Source organism: Gossypium raimondii, chromosome 3, assembly GCF_025698545.1.
Source record: "Gossypium raimondii isolate GPD5lz chromosome 3, ASM2569854v1, whole genome shotgun sequence".
Classification (NCBI taxonomy): Eukaryota; Viridiplantae; Streptophyta; class Magnoliopsida; order Malvales; family Malvaceae; genus Gossypium; species Gossypium raimondii.
In genome coordinates this window covers 38612974-38630667 of record NC_068567.1, presented here as the reverse complement: position 1 = coordinate 38630667, position 17694 = coordinate 38612974, and the positions used below count along the sequence as shown (strand labels likewise).

Genomic DNA, 17694 nt, shown 5'->3' with positions numbered 1-17694 from the left:
TTCCTAAAAAAAAATAGGCGTCCCCAAGATCTTTCATCTCAAAATGCTTAGAGAAAACATATTGGTTTCATACAATAAGCCTATATCATTAGTGGCAAGCAAAATGTCATCGACATATAGAACCAGGAATATTACTCACTCCTACTGAATTTGTGATACACACAATCATCAACAATATTCATCTCAAAACCGAATGAGACAATTACTTGATGAAACTTATGGTACTATTAATGAAAAACTCGTTTTAGTCCATAGATGGATTTTGTTAGTTTGCAAACCATATTTTTTGGGACTCTCGACTCAAAAATTTCTAGTTGTACCATATAAGTTGTTTCTTCAATATCGCCATTGAAAAACGTAGCTTAGCATTCATCTAATGTAACTCAAGATCAATATGAGCAACAAGTGTCATGATTGTCCTGAAAGAGTCTTGCAATAAAACTAGAGAGAAAGTCTCTATAAAATCAATGTCTTCTTTTTGAGTATATCTTTTAGCTATAAGACGTGCCTTATACCTCTTCGTATTACCATTTGCATCCCTCTTGGTTTTAAATATCCATTTACAACCAATTGGTTTTGCATCTTCAGGTAATGGGACAAGTTCCCAAACTTTATTATCTTACATAGACTTATACTCTTCTTACATGGCATCAATCCACTTTTGAGAATTAAAAATTTTCATGCCCTAACGAAAGTTGATTGGGTCATCTTCCATCATTCCATTGTCATCCTTATATTCTTGGATAAATACAACATAATCAACTAAAATAGCATTTCTCTTCTCTCCCGTGGACCTTCTTAGTGACTCTTGTTCTTGAGGTTGTTGAGTTTGTTCTTCTGAAACAATTATTTCATCTTGAATAGGTAGTTGTTCAACATTGACATGTTGATATTTGGATTTACTTTTTGATTAATGATAGATGAGAACCTAAACATCGTAAAAAGTGATAATGGGAATTGAGTTAGAATTCAATTCCTCATCAAAAGTAATGTCTCTAATCTTATTTATCTCTCCGAACTTAACATCCTCAAAAAATGTTGCAGTTCTTGTCTCAAAAATATTCTTAATTGTGGCATCATAAAACTTATAACTCCTAAGTCGCTCAAAATAACTAATAAAGTAGTTGCTCACTGTTTTGAAGTTCAATTTCTTTTCATTTGGCTTATAAATCCTTGCATCAGCTGGACATCCTCAAATGTGAAAGTGCTTTTGACTGCATACACGAGTGCGCATAAAACAAATGATTTTATAAAACAAATCTAAGGCACGATTTTACTGCAAGCATACAAGTCAATTGTAATATATATAGTTCCAATAGAACACAAAGTATTAAAAGGGGTCAAACCCAAATGGTATGGAGATTGTGTGATAAAAAGCGTACACTATAGAGTCTAAGTGGCTACCGATATGATTTTATAGTACGACAAATCATAATAAGAAAGTTTTGCAAGAAAATTAAATATGCTAATATAGGGACCAAATTGTAAAAAGTACAAAACTACGAGATTAACTAATAAATGACTAATGGTGGCTGGTTGATTTCGATGTGGTTCACTAGTCTTTGAATGAGGGACTTAAATCACTTAAATTACTAAGTGGCTCCATTTTATCTCTCGATCTCAATTTTACCAATTTAGACAAATTAATTTGGCTTATCTCTCGATCTCACTGGTTAATCCGGGACTAATGAATCAGTGCACAACAAGATTACCTCTCAGTCTCACTTGTCTAGATATTCCCTTAGGGTCATCAATTCCTAAGGTTTTAGGTCTATTCAGTTTAGTCTAATTTATTACGATTTAGTCCATTGTCCAAAACAAATCAACTTACGCACATCTCCGTCAACCAACCCCCTTTGAGGTTTAGTTACTCATGCTAAAAATAAAGATAATGGACATAGAAATGAAAAGCAAAGAAACCATTAAAGTAAAGCTTAAGAAAAATATAAAAGTTTGGATTTTTATGCAAGAAAACTTAAAGAACATGAAACTAAAGGCATTCAACAAGAAAATCTAAAGCAATAAATATAAAAAGGAACAAACTTTAGTTGATTTAACGCAAAAAAAAGAGAGTAAAATACATTAAACTAAAACTATGAATGTCTTACAACCAAGGTACAGGGACTGAAAGCGCAAATAAACCTAAGCTACAGTGATAACTAACCTAACTAACACTAACACTAAGAATAAGAAGTAAGTGTAGAAAAATAAAGTCTAAAACTAAGAAAAAAGAAGAGGAAAAAAAACCTAGAAAAGTGACAAAAAAACTAAGAGAAAACCTAAAGAAATAAAGCTAAAAACTAAACTAATGTGTCTCTTTCCTCCTTAGCAAAAATTGGCTATTTTAGGTTGAGTGTTGATGAAATTTCGTTTCCAAAATTGCCCCATACACGGGCCTTGTGTGATTAGTGCATCGGGTGGACAAATACTACCATTTTTGTCCAATTTCATCTAATTTTGTCCCCCTCACGATATCGGTGTCGCGATACCCAAAAGAGGATATCGTAATACCTAAGTTAGTTTCAAACTTGAGGGTCTTCTTTGAGGGTGGATATCAGGATACCACTAAATGATGGTCTCTAATCTTCAAGCCTGTTGGATGTATCGTGATTCCAAGGAATAGGTATCGCAATACCTTTTCCTTTGGTATTCTTTTTGCTTCTCTTTAACTTCCAACACATCCTTACACCACTCAACCATACGTTAGGCTTCTCAATGGCACTATTGGTCAAATTGGGTCATAAAATGAGTAAAAATGAGACATTTACATTTATTAACTTAAAATATAAAAATTACGAAAAACTACAACAAAACGCTACTTTGCTTGAGAATAAGCTTCTTAAGTATATTGGAAAAGCTTAATTTTCCCTATCAAATTATGGCATATCAACTTTAAACTAGCCTTTTGACATGTTCAAAGCTTATAAGGTGTTTTTGCAGCTGCTTTAGTGGGTACTTTATTCAAAATGTAAGTTGTTGTCTTTAGAGGCATTGGCGAAATGGGCACTTTTAGACTTATCATGGTTCAACCTCTCTTCCTCTTAGACACAATGAGAAATGAGCTCATTTAGAGTCCATTTCTCCTTTTGACAGTTGTAACTAATTGTAAATTGGTTAAACTATGCAGGAAGCAATAACAAGACCATAAGAACAAGCAATTCTTCAGAAAGCTCGATCTGAAGTGTTTTAAGTCTTGAAGCAGCATGAAACATCTCCATAATGTACTCCCTTACATTTCCTTGACCCTTATACTTCACAAACATCAAAGAAGTCAAAAGTAATGTCATCTCAACCTTATCATTTTTGGAAAGACGTTTCTCAATTTCGTCAACGAAACCCTTAGCCTGGGTAATCTCTTCAGATTCTATGCCCCTAAAGGCTTCTGGAATGCTTTGCTCATGATCATTAGACTCATGCGGTTTGAATCATCCCAACTCTCAAAATCTCTTTTAGCATTAAGGGTGCTTGCCTTAGTAAGAGGTGTAGGTAGTTCTTCCCTTAGTGCAAGGTTTATGTCCATACAGCCAAACAATATAAGTAAGTGTCTTTTTCATTCCTTAAAATTAGTCCTATTAAGCATGGGCATAAAATTTATATTAGCAGATATTGTGGCACCAGGAGATGAACTAGCTGAATATAGAACAAAATTGATAAAAACAAGCTCACATGAATATTCATAAGTAAACAATAACTTCAAAATAGTGGCTAATCCCATCTCAATATACCAAACACAACATTAATATCAGATATTTGGACAGTAATCTTAACAGTAAGTGATACTTTTTTTGTAGCAATCAAACATTGACAATAAATTATGTCAAATAATGAATCAATCTTTGGAGTAACTTATTCACATAAAGTACCTTATAATTATCAATTAATAAATGCGTGAATCACAAAAACATATAATCATCTTGATATTTTAAATAAATTAATTTACGAAAAAAGGTCACTTTGGTGACATTTTGTTTCAACTAATCTATTTAAAATATTAGACATCCTTCATTAAATCCTAAAAGCCAAAATCAATTTATTTGTTTCAAAATATTTCAAATTTAAACCAAAATAATTTGAATAAAAGTGTATCTCCTCTCAAGATATTGACCACTCAATTAATATTTCTTCTTTGGACAAAAATATTAACTTGTAAGTGATATCTTATTGTAGTAATCGAGATTGAGAATAAAACATGTCAAACAATAAATCTTCCTTTAGGTTGATTTATTGCTTACATGTAAAACCGAATAATCGTCCTATGTTTATTACCACGCTTGCATATGTAATTTTGTTAAATATCAACCTTCTTTTGGGTTGATCAATATTAACATAGATTAAGTTACATACACACAACCTTTTATATTTTAAAACAAAATAATTTCAATAATGAAGTCACTTTGGAAACTTATTATTTCAATTAAGTTATTTAAATATATATATAAACATACCAATATTCAAATTTAAAATGTTCATAACAATCAAAGGTCACAACTGAAATTTCTAATTGCACTACAATTTCTGAAATAACCTAAAATAAGGTGGTCTAAATAGCGCAATAAAAAATCGAAAACTTTAATCTTTGACTGATTTTTCTAAACCATATATGTCAAAACCAAACAAAAATAATGTAGTGATTTAAGGCCAAATAATTAACAAGCACATGTATTCATAATTTTGACATTAACAAAACACATTACACCAAAACAGGCTTTTAGAGGCATTTTTAGCGGCGTTTGAATAAAAAACGCCGCTAAAAATCAAGTATTAGCGGTGCTTTTCAAAAATCGCCGCTAAAGATCAGCATTAGCGGTGCTTTTTGGAAAACGCCGCTAAAAATGAGCATTAGTGGCATTTTTTAGAAAAGCGCCGCAAAAAACCTAAGCCTAACAACATCGTTTTATGACCTTTCGAGGCTTTAGCGGCATTTTTTGGAAAAGCGCCTAATGCTCAGACCTTTAGCGGCCGTTTTTGGAAAAGCGCCGCTAATGATTAGACCTTTAGCGGCGTTTATGGAAAAGCGCCGCTAATGCTCAAACCTTTAGTGGCATTTTTGAAAAAGCGCCGCTAATGCTTAGACCTATAGCGGTGTTTTTAAAAAAGCGCCGCTAATGCTCAGACTTTTAGCGGCGTTTTTGGAAAAGCGCCGCTAATGCTCAGACCTTTAACGGTGTTTTTAGAAAAGCGCCGCAAAAACATTTTATCTGTCTATTTACTATTTAATTTGTTTATTTATATTAATTAAAATTTAATATATTTTTAATTAAATATTTGTTAAAAATGGATAAATTTGAAATAATGACACGTAGAAATAATTTGAAATAAAAAACATAGAAAAATATTTGTTAAAAATGGAAAAATTAAAATACTATTATGTAAAATAATTTTAAAATTTTTTGGGTACATGACTGATTGATTTTTAATTTATATATTAAATAATTTCATATATAATTGTAAAAGATACGATAGTATTAATTTTAAAATATTTAATTAATTATCATTACAGTTTAGGGTTTAATATATATAGTTTAGGGTATATGGTTAATTTAGGATATTTAAGGCGGTTTATGAGTTATAATTTTAAGGTTTATAGATTATGGAATTAGGGATTATGGATTAGGGATTCTAGTTTAAGGGTTGTGATTTAGGGGGTAGGGGTTAGAGATTAAGAGTTAGGGATTAACTTAGGGTTTATAAATTTGGTGTTAAGTTAGGATTTAGGGTTTAGATTAATTAGTATGTTTTAATTTATATTAAATAATGTTTAGGGGTTGGGGGTTAAGGGTTAGGGGTTTAGGGTTAGGGGTTTAGGGTTATGCGTTAGAGGTTAAGAGTTAGTGATTTAGGGTTTAGAGATCCGGGGTCGAGTTAAGGTTTAAGGTTTAGATTAATTAGTATTTTTTAATTTATATATCAATTAAGTTCTTATATAATTGTAAAAGAGGGGTTAAGGTTTAGGGGTTTAGGGTTTATGTTTTATGATTTAGGGTTTAGGAGATAGGGGTTAGATTAATTGGTGTTTTTAATTTATATATTTAAATATTAGATTTAAAAAACATTGATAAATAAATAAATAAAAGCAACAAATTGATATGGATAGGTAACTATTTATTGGTAAATAAATAAATAAAAGCAAAATAATAGTAATTATTTTTAGTTAGAAAAAATATCTCTAATAAATGGAGATTAGATCGAAAAGAATAATTTAAAATCATGATTAACGTCTCAATTTTTAATAGAAATTGATATGTGAGAGATTGATTGCTTACATTGGATAATTCTAACTTAATAATTAATTACAGTCATTTTATCATTTGTTTTCTTATTAAAATAAAAATATTTATTTTGAGAGTACTTAGTTTTTTAGTTTATAAAAAATCAATTTATAAAAAAATAGTAATAATAAATGTTTTATAAAATTACTTAACTAATAATTTTTAGCAGACAAAATAAAAAAATTTTTAGTAGAACAAAACGGCGTCGTTTTGTTCAAAATGAAATACTTTTGATTAAAATTTCCCGCTGAAACCCTAATTTTTTCCCCCTAAAATTGGTATCCTCAAAACACGCTTTTAAGTGTTTCTCTCTACCACCACCGTCTTCTTCATCATCTTCCCCTCTCTTTTTTTTTTTTAATTTCAACACCTAACATACATGTTTCATTTCGCAAAAGCCATCTTTATCTGTTTCTCATGTGACTCTGAAGCCTCCTTCTTTCCTTCAACGTACCCAAGGTAAAGTTTTCTCAACTTCTTCTCAATCATTTATTTCCATCTACTTGCCTTTCTGTTTTAATTCTTCACAACTTTGGAATTTCTTGCATAAATTACTATGAAGACAATAATGCTGATGTTTTGGAATTTAAGCTGAAGGAGTTCTCAGCCGTCCGTTCGAAATCCCCTTTCGTTCATCAATTCTCTGTCGCCTTCACCAAGACACTGACCCCTCTCTTTCAAATTCTAAAGCGAACAGCCACCGTGGAACGCGTTGTGCGCTTTGTTTCAGCAAGGTCCTGGCCCGAGATCCCAACGACATTTCCGCTAGTAATGAGTTCTTGGAGGAATTTTTGAAGTTCTTTTTGGTTGGGGCTACTGCAGCTAATAAAACTGCACGATTTAGGGCTTGCCAAATCATTTCCGAGGTCAGCTCTTTTAAATTCTGGCTTCATTTTTTAAAATCTTTTTTAGCGTTTTGATTTTTAGGAATTATATTTTGTGCTATATTGTTTGTATTTCATTTAATGAGTTCCTAATACTTTTGTTTAATGGATTTTAAGCAGCATATTGTTTGTATTTCGGTTTCATTATTGGAGCAGTTTTATCAACTGTTCCCACTATTGGTAGGCAACTTGGTTTTAGATATGGTTGATTTACATGATTGAGGCTTTCATCTTTTGATGGTTTTCTGTTTCGTTTGTCCACGGAGGAGGTGTTATTCGAACAAAGTGGTCGTGTGAAATTTTAGAACAGGATCTACGTTGTTGATTCCTTGGACCGAGAGAGGATTCGCCAAGCTAAACAGGAATTTCAAGTTGTAAATTTAGAACAAGCACAAACTTGTTAGCTAATATGGTTGTACATAGTCTCTTTTTAGTTCTTAATAAAATTTTTTCCAGGCCATAATCAATGATCCATTTATGAGCAATGCTATCATCTTGGTGTTCGCCAACAAACAGGACTTGGTATGATTCAGTTAGCTGTTTGAGACTCGTCTTTTTTTCCGTATATAGCAAAATGCATGCAGTATTTGCTTGAACTACTGAGAACACATGCATTTTTTTTAGTTGCTGGAAGTACCAATGTCAAGGATAATTTAGTTTCGAAAAATAGGTTCTGCTATTGTTTGCATAGTTTTGAAGAATGTATCTGAATAGAATGTAATCTTAGCTCCAAGGCCCTTAGATTGACATGTTTCGCCTTGTTCTACTTCTTGAAGAAGGCCTGATTTTCATCATTGTATGAAAACTGTAATTCCCTTAAATCGATCATGTAAGGCATAATAATGGATAAAGCATATGAAGTTGCAGTATGGGTGCTTTGCTTCTCTGAACTAAACATTACTAAATGTTGCCTTCTTTTATCATTTTTTTCATGTTGTTTTTAGCTTCGAAGATTAATTAGCTAAGAATTTGAAACACTAAAATGATATTTAAATAGATTTGGAAAAATTTATAAAAATTACTGATCTGTTTATCTTCTGCAAAACCTAGAGTTTTTTTTTCATTTGTTTTCCATATAATGTTTTATGGTTTTATAGTCAAACCTCTGATTTTTCCCTTTTCGATAGAGGGGAAACTTTAGGTGCAGTACAAGTTCAATAGGAGTGCAATCCCAACTTGGTATACTTTCACAACTTGGTATCCATATATTCCACTTGAGAATAGGTACTCATTATTTATCCTTTTTTCTCTTTTTGATCAGATTTAATATAATATTGAAAGGAATCATTTAATTTAATTCATCTATATTATTGCCCAAGTTGAAAAATGAAATATCATTTTTCCCTTCTAATTTAGACGCTAATCACAAACAGCCTGCGAAAGTGAGTTTTTATTGCATAACCTTCATTTTCAATTTTTTAAATTTTTTTTATTGCATAACCTCTCTCTCCCCCATTCTAAGTTTCTATTAATCTTTTTAAATTTTTTTTCTGTGAGTTCACTCAAGAAAGGTTAGTAAAATTTTGTTCAGTGTTACTTGTGTTGCAAATGCTTACATGTTGAGACATGGATTTTATTGTTGTATGTTGAGTTTATATGTAAAAGGTACTTGAATGCTAAACAAAGTTGGGACTAAACAATTGACAAAAGAGATATGGACTGGAGCTGTCTGTCATGATATAACATAGAAGGCATAAAATAATTGATAGCTGTGAAATGTTCACTTAGGTTGTACTTAGGAATCTGAGTTTCTGAAAATGGATTTGAATTTCAATATGGTGTAAGTTGTGTGATAAAGAAACTTGTAAGTTTAACATCCATGACTGTTTTTGAAATTTATGGATTGTGGGATGCACGTATAAGTGATGAATTTGAAATTCCTATGGATCTTTCTTATTTTGATATTCATGTTTTTATATCTTTAAATACATAATCATAATTTTAATTATTTTATGCATAATGATGCATTTATTCTCACAATTAATGTAGGAAATGAAATCTAAATCCAAATTCTCAAATTTATATTTCCAAACATAACATTAGGAAATTAGGGATAATCGAGCTAAGGTAATGGTAGAAAATTGAAATCTCAATAATTTGACCTTTATTGGGATTGGGAAGAGGCACTACTAAACAACAACCATTTGTTATAGTTAGGAATTTGGGACAAAGATAAAAATGCATATCATGAAGATCTAGTGATAGTAATTGATATTATTGTTCTCCTGACGCAAAAATTGTCAAAGAAATTGCTTGTTACCAAAATGTAGAAGTATAGAAAAAGAAAATATATGGAAAACTCTACATAAACGCACGTGTAACTTTGTTCAAATTTTGCTTTAGTTTTTTTTATCTTGTTAAATTTATTTCTTTATTTTATTATAATTGTGAACTTTCATTTATTTTCCTTTCTAGGATGACTTACTTTATTTTACTCTTATTCTCATGCAGAGCATGTAGGCACTAAATCTGCAGTTCAAATTTGAAGACATGCTCAAAAGTTTTTCTCTAAGGCTCATTGCTTTGAGTTCATTACAAGATTTCCTTGATTAAATAAATGTATTATATCTTTTTTTACCAAGATTTACTTGATTAAGAAAATGCATTGTTGCTTGAGAAAGCAAATCCGCATATTGCTGAGAACATGGTGATTCTCTCTTGAATTAATTTCTCATTCTTAGCCTGCTGTAGTAGCCTTCATCTATGCCCTTGAGGCCTTGACTGTACTTGGGTTTTGTGGTTGCAATAGCTGCCGGGATGGTACATAGCTGGCTATTACTGAAGATGGAGCATTATTTTATTAGGTTTCCTCAGATCCTCATCTTAGATGCCAACAGGTTCTATTCCATTGTCTTTGTGGGAAAACAATCGTAAGCATTTCTATTGGTAAATCTTGGTCAAATCGCGCATCGCTATTGGTGATGTTTACATGTGGGATGGCAAGAAAAGTATGGATAAACCACCTGTTGCAACTCGTTTACACCGAGTAAAGGGAAAAAAGATCCCTTAAAGAGTTGATTTTGAGAGTTGGTCATGAGAGAATGTAACTTGTAAACAATTTTCTAATATAGAATGTAACTTGTAAATGAACTTATGTAATTCTAATGTAATTCTAATATAGAATGTAAACAATTTTCTTATGTAATTCTAATATAGAATGTAACTTGTTTTAATTTTCTTAATTTAAATTCATTAATTTTTATATTTAGCTTTAAAGTTAAAATTTTAATAGAAATTTTAATTTAATATTTTTTTATCCTTAAAAGTATATAGTTTAAAGTTTAAATTTTAAAAATAAAACATAATATAATATTTATGATAGAAATAAATATTATTTAATTAAAATATTTTTTAATTCATGTTTTTGGCGACGTTTGTGGGAAAAGTGCCGCTAAAGGTATCGGTCTTTAGCGGCGTTTATGGGAAAAGCGCCGCTAAAGGTCTTGGTCTTTAGCGGCGTTTGTGGGAAATACGCTGCTAAAGTTCTTGGTCTTTAGTAGCGTTTGTGGGATAAGCGCCGCTAAAGGTCTTGGTCTTTAGCGGCGTTTGTGGGAAAAGCGCCGCTAAAGTTAGCGACACATTCTTTAGCGGCGTTTTTTTTGGCGCTTCTCAAAGCGCCGCAAATACTTTTAGCGGCGCTAAAAACTGCCGCTAAAGGCCTAAAAAAGCGCCGCTAAAAGCCTGTTTTGGTGTACTGACACCAAAGCAATTCACGCATATACGTGTATTCAAAATCAAATAGAAAAACTTACCTTACGTATACACTGCAAAAAAACAGTCCTAAGATGACACTTTTGGTCCGACACTTTTCTAAGTGTTGGGATAGACTTGCCGACGTACGCTTTGGTCAAATCTTTTTATAAGGGTTGGGATATGCATACCTAAGGCAACACTTAAATAAGAGTCGACTTTGTCCAACACTATGCCGACACTTTTGGGCCAACACTTTCCTCGTGTTGGGATAGACTTGCCGACATACGCTTTGGCCAACTCTTTGTATAAGGGTTGGGATATGCATGCCTAAGGCAATGCTTAAATAAGAGTCGGCTTTGTTCAATGCTATACCGACACTTTTGGGCCGACATTAAAATATTATCAAGCTTAGGATGTAACTTATAGTTTTGATACTAAAATATTATATATACATATATATATATATTTGAGGGTTTGCTTTATACCTTGCACTACTTACATATAGATTCCACAAATATATTAAAGGATCAAGACCATTGGAGGTTGCTAGAAATCTATATAAAGCTTCGTATAGTTAGGATTTTGTATATAAACTTATAATTGCATTATTTAGTGGTAATTTTGTATTAATATGATCAATTTATGTTACTTAACTATTCAATTAATATCGTCTCAAACTTGTCCAAACCCAACACATAAAAAGTTGTTCATATTTCGCCAAAATAGGCTCTTCAAAAATTGGGAAGTAAGGTGGAGACGATTGGAAGATATCAGTGTTCGAGCAAAGGAAGAAAAGATGGCAGAAAAAACTTTTGAGAGGTTGGGGATTGCGATCAAGGTGGAGATGTAAATTGAAATTTGAGTTTTGGGGTGATAAAATTCAAAGAAGTGAAGAAGCGACAAAAAGAATTGATAGGTCTGATGAAAGCCAATAAGCCAAAATAGCTGGAGCCAGTATGGATGATAGGGCCTCACTCACTCAACGTATTAATTAAGGGAAGTGAAGGAGATTAGCGAAAGGAGTGAGAATATAATTTGCGGAAAACTTCTGACTAGTAGAATACAATTGAATGTTAACCAATAATTCAAGTAATCTATATGTAATTATATTAAGATATTTTACAAGTTAGCCAAGATAATTGGCAAATGTCATCAAGGATCCAAATGTGTAAGTACCCTTTGTTCTTCTGCTACAGCTGGGAAATAAATGGAAGCAGGGGACTTGCAGAAGATAAACACCCTGAGAATGGTGTATCAATGAAAGTTCAAATCATGTGCAATTCTAAATTTCTCGTGTATGCAAAGCTAAAGCCATTTATTGCTTTGAATAACTAGTTACCTCTGCAGGGCCCAAGACCTCGGATTGTCCGCACCAGCTCCGAAAACTACCAGTAAAGATTTATTTGGGGTTTCAGATGTGTCATCACGTCAATTATAATAAATATCGGCCAGAAAAGTAACCAAAACAAGTGCCATTTAAATCTCTGACTACCGGGAAGCTTAACATGATTCATTAACCAACTTAAAAGGTGTCTGATGGTCACTGTTTTACAGGGCTAAAACGTTGGAGAGTAAAAACGTGGGGGAAAACATGCTAACATCATAAAAACGACAAGCTGCTTTTGTCTCATGGGTTTTGCAATGGTTTGGACTTGGATATGTTAGCCGGTGTTACAATCCACGCCAACTTCTAAGACACCTTATAAATTAACAGTGGGATGAAGGTTGATATTTCAAAACCAACTCCAAGAGTCTAGGATTAATGGCTCTAAGACCAGGGATGGGGTGGGGTTGAGGGGGTTCAAAAATTGTGCGGTACACCAGTTGTTTGTCTCCAAACACCTACAAAAATACGTGACTAATTTGATGAGATCCTCCCCCTCTATATAGCCTTTTCATGTGGGTCTTGCCTTGCATTTAAACACTCCCTCCTATCATCTTTCCTTCTCTCCTTGACATCACTTCTTTTCTATGTGTGTGTGTGTGTGTTTTTTTTTCTCTCACAAAAACTGAAGAAGATAAACTCTCCCTTAAGCCTAAGCCTAAGCCTAAAGGCCCCATGTCTTGTTACCGCCTCTTCATCTTTATACTTCTCTTCCTCCTCTTGCTCCAACTGGCCCGGGGCTCAACTCCGCCACCACTACCACCATCCCCAAGAAACCACCCTCCTTGTGATTCTTTCTCTCGATCAGAGCAACGTTCTTTGTGCTTTCAGCTTCAAAGAATCCACAATTTCCACCCTTTCTTGCCATCATTGGCGCCACCGCCGCCGCCCTCCGAAGCCAACGAAATTGATCCAAGATACGGTGTGGAGAAAAGACTTGTTCCCTCGGGGCCCAACCCTCTGCACAACTGAATAACATCATCATGTCTCCCAATCACGTACCCACCATTTTGTCCATATACCACACAAGACATGCATCTTTTTCTATCTATCTACCTAGTAACCCTATATTGTCTCCAAGATTTTGCTTTCTCTGCAATTCTTGTTACACCTTTCGTGCATGGGATTTACGCACAGCAGCTGCCCTTTTCCACTTTTTCTTTAATTCCCTTTATTGGACAAATGATGGGAAATTAAACCTTCAGCAGCAGTACCACATAGTAGCTAGTAATTAAAACGTTAGCTAATTTCTTGTTTTTTGGTACAAATTTTTAAGTGTTTCTTTAGGGACGACGATTGTTATTTCCATACTTGTTTTTGGAGTTTGCAGGGAACTTAAACAAGCAAGGAAATGGCGTACCGTCGCTATTCCTTTAATGGAGTTGGAAGCTCAAGAGAAACCCATGAGTTTCATTAATGGAGTTTGAATCTGTGAAGGGAGGAGATATAATACCCTTTTGTGGAGCCATGTAGCTTTTGCAATAAATGTGTTGATGTAATCATGTGTTGTTAACATCTTTATTATATATGATTTGTATTTTTCTTTGCTACACTAGCCTTTATTATACTACTTAACCATTTCTCAACTTCTTCTTTTCGCATCTCTAATTTCTTATTCCATAATTACTTTTTAATTTAATACTCATAATTTTTAATCTTTTGAAAACTTAATTTCCTTTTTTCCAAATAGAGCGTCACCTTTTATGGTACCTAAGATATAAGCTTCACCTCACATTATTTGTTTGAGAGGTTGGACTCTGATTTTATGGTTAAAAGTTTTATTTTGTTTTGTTTTTTTCGAATTTAATTTATACTTAAAATTTAGATTTTGTGATATACCGTAATATATTTCTTGTAACTAACCACGTAACATTAATAATTAATAATATGGTAAGTAATAATAAAAATCTTTAAAAATATAAAAAAAAAATTACTAAGAAATCACACTCAAGCTTCTCTCAATTTGGACGTTCATATTGACTACTAATGTCAAAAGTGATTTCAAATTTAGAAATCAATTAAAGAAGAAAAGTAGCTGAGGCTAATTGAGTGTCCAGGCCGATGAAACAGACTGTGACACGCGGAATCCTTACAAGCTGCCAACTGCCAAGGCCGTAAAGCATGTGAAAAGTGGGGCCTACATGCTTCACCCTAACCAATGAGAAAAATACAAAAATGAAAAAGAATAACAACCGCTTCCTAAGCTGACTTTCCGATTCATGAATATTAGTTATTAATTTTTTTATTATTCAATTAAATATTTCGATATTAAAATATATTTCAATCTTTGTATATTTAAAATTTAGTATTTTATTTTTATTTTTATTTTTATTTTTAAAATTGAATTTTTTACTTTTTAAATTTAAAATTTAGATTTTATTGTTAAAATCATTAAAATTTTTATTTTTTGAAATAAAATTTTAATTAAATTCATTGGTGTAATATTTTGAAATTAAAAAGATACTCACTTAGTAGTCATGTAAAAAAGGGCATTATAATCAAAACAAAGCATTTTATTTTAGCTAATAAGTGAATATTGTAAAAATCAAGGTATCAAAGTACGTCAAAAGTTGAAAGTATAAAGGTTGACTCTTAAATTTGGATTTAACATAGGGATCAAAATTAAAATTGACCATTATTATATAATTTAAAAATTTGAGTGTAGCATAAGGACTAAAATTGAAATTTTACCATTTTTATGAAATGCAAAAAAGAAGAGGGAAATAGATGCTATCCCACCTGTCCATACATTATTATGTTTAAGGGTAAATTGCATTGCTAGTCACTTACAATTAATAAGTTTTTCTTATCACCCCAACATGAAAATTTACAAAATGATCATCGAACTATTTGATTTTTTTATTTTTGGTCACCATCAATTAAATGGCTAATGCAAAGATGATATGATAGCTTTTAAAATCAACATAATAACAAATTTCACCCTCAACATTTACATATTTATTAATTTAATCTTAATTTTTAAAATTTTAACCCTTAATGTTTACAAATGCCCTAATTTTATCCTATTTTTAAATGGAAATTATTCAATATATTGTGTAAATTAGAAATAAAACAAATATCTAATTTTATAAAATTAAACAAGTGACGAGGCTCTCTGAGTTTGCAAGAGACGGTAATAACAACAACAATAACAATAGTAAATCAACTAAATTAATGTCAATAGATTCAAGCATGAATCTTATAAAACCAGTGAAGAAAGTGAATCAATAAAAACCAACTCATCTCAATTGTTAGTGTTCAATCCAACGGTGGAGAACTGAAGTATCAAGAGAAAAGAACAAAAAAAGGTGAAAATTATGATTTTGGGTTTTTTAGTGTTTCCATTTTTGGTATATTTTCGATCAAGTTTAGCTTATAATTTTTTTAGCTCTTTGGGTAAACGAGTCACAAAGAAAAACAAAATTGCAAAAGGACCAAATTACACATTGAGTAAACATTGATGATTTTTTAGAATTAAGACTAAATTGACACAAAATATAAATTTTGAGGGTTAAAGTTGTTATTATGCCAATTAAAAAAGCTGGCATGTCATCTATTCGTTAGCCACTTAACAACTAGTGACCAAAAAAGAAAAGAAATCAAATAATTGGATAATCGTTTTGCAACTTACTAATAATTAGGTGACTATTTGTGTAGTTTAGTTTATGTTTAAATACATAAATATTTTTATATAATATTTTTAGTATTGTCTTAATGGTATGGGGTGAATTGATTGAATAAAAATCGCTCATTGGATAAGTTTGACGGTGATATATTATATAAAAAAACCAAATAGTTGTTACCCACTAAAAATGAAAATAAAAACCAATACTCTAAGGTTTGAATAATTATAAATTTTATTTTCATATTTTTTTTTATTTTCTATCGATCCATGAATCGGATCAGATCAACGATTATTATTTTTTTCTATATAACACGTCAAAATTCAAGGTTGAGTACAATTTATTTTAAACAAAGTAGTTACCTTGGTCATGTTGTTGATGCGACCTTGTAGTGGGTGATAGACCTGCTAACAATGTGTATCACCCATACCTGACCCGGTCATCGGGTTCGAGTTATGAGATATTACATTCATTGTTGAAGTTGTAACAGCTCGATTTTTAGTATTGTCGGAAACAATGGTTCGAGGCCACCAAATCCAGCGAGTAAGTTCGTAAATATTATTATTTAATATTTGCAAGTCAAATATGGTTTTAAAAAAAGATTTTTGGATGAGTAAGTGAATTATTAGGTTCGAGTGGTAAAATTCTAAGTAAAGTGGTTTTAGAAAGTGAGGTATCGGAACCTTGTTTCTATAAACCGAGTCGTAAATATTTTTATAAATATTTACGGAGTGGCACTATGGTGGTATTAAAGTTTCGTTAAAAAAACATTTTGATAGTTAATTAATTAAAACGACTAAATTGTAAAATATGTAAAATTTAATCACTATTTGACTAAATGGGTAATTGATAAAGGAAAAGGGACTTAAATGGTAATTAAACCATGGTCAAAGTTTCCAAGCCCTGGTATTATGATTGATTCCACTAGCTTTTGGATTAATTTTTCTTTTAGTCCTAATAAGTTTGGGATTAAATTATAAATAAGTTTATTTAGTTAGAATTTAAATAAATTGAAGGACCAATTGTAAAATTAAACCTTCTATTGATGGTAATTGTGCCATATATTTATGTGATGGACAAATATTGGTACAGATTTGGTGTTTTAAATTAATTATTAACTAAGGGTAATATGGTAATTTGATGGATTAAATTAAATTAAATTAAAAACATAAGAAAAAAAAAGGTGTGGTTATCTTCTTCCCCAAATAACATCCAAAAGATTCCATGAAAATAGAGCTAGGGTTGGCCAAGTTTAAAATCCAATCGATAAGTGATTTTCGTTTCGTTTTTAATAATTTTTATGTTTTTGAGATCGCTGCAACTAAATCCAGCTAGCCTATACCTTCGATTTTGAAACTGTTAAAGATTTTGAAAGTTGTCATTGATAAACCTTGGGATTTTTTATATTAAATGATGAATTTAAGATATTAATTGTTATTTAAAAGTATTTTATTAAGTGATTTTTGATGAATTTTTCGATTAGGAATTAAATTGTTGAAATAGAAAAAATACAAAGGTTTGTTGTGAAATTATTGCAAAAATGGGCTGTATTGAATGCCATGAATACTTAGCTAGCTTGGGTTTGTATTAAAAATGGTTAATTTGCATATTTTGGGGTCAAAAACTAAATTGAATAAAAGTATAACTTTAAGGGCAATTTTGTAAAAAATTAAAAAATGACCAAATTACATGAGCTGAATTGTTTTATTGTCTAAATTAATATATTGATTGAAATTATTAATTTAGATCAGGATCGGGTGGAAAATCGAGGAAAATGGAAAATTACCAAAATGCCCCTGAATCTAAATATTTCTGCAATTTAGTCAGGTAAGTTCGTGTAA

The 17694-nt window shown here is 31.5% G+C and overlaps 2 long non-coding RNA genes across 2 annotated transcripts; both read left to right on the top strand.

Moving 5' to 3' along the window:
• The first annotated feature begins 7427 nt into the window (after positions 1 to 7427).
• On the top strand, positions 7428 to 8385 carry LOC105794227 (uncharacterized). The gene is made up of 3 exons (XR_001133818.2): positions 7428 to 7524; positions 7610 to 7675; positions 8295 to 8385. It is a non-coding gene; the product is annotated as an uncharacterized LOC105794227 (long non-coding RNA).
• Positions 8386 to 13211: 4826 nt separating this feature from the next.
• LOC128039793 (uncharacterized) lies at positions 13212 to 13816 on the top strand. Its single transcript, XR_008194441.1, has 2 exons — positions 13212 to 13468; positions 13561 to 13816. It is a non-coding gene; the product is annotated as an uncharacterized LOC128039793 (long non-coding RNA).
• The last annotated feature ends 3878 nt before the right edge of the window (positions 13817 to 17694 follow it).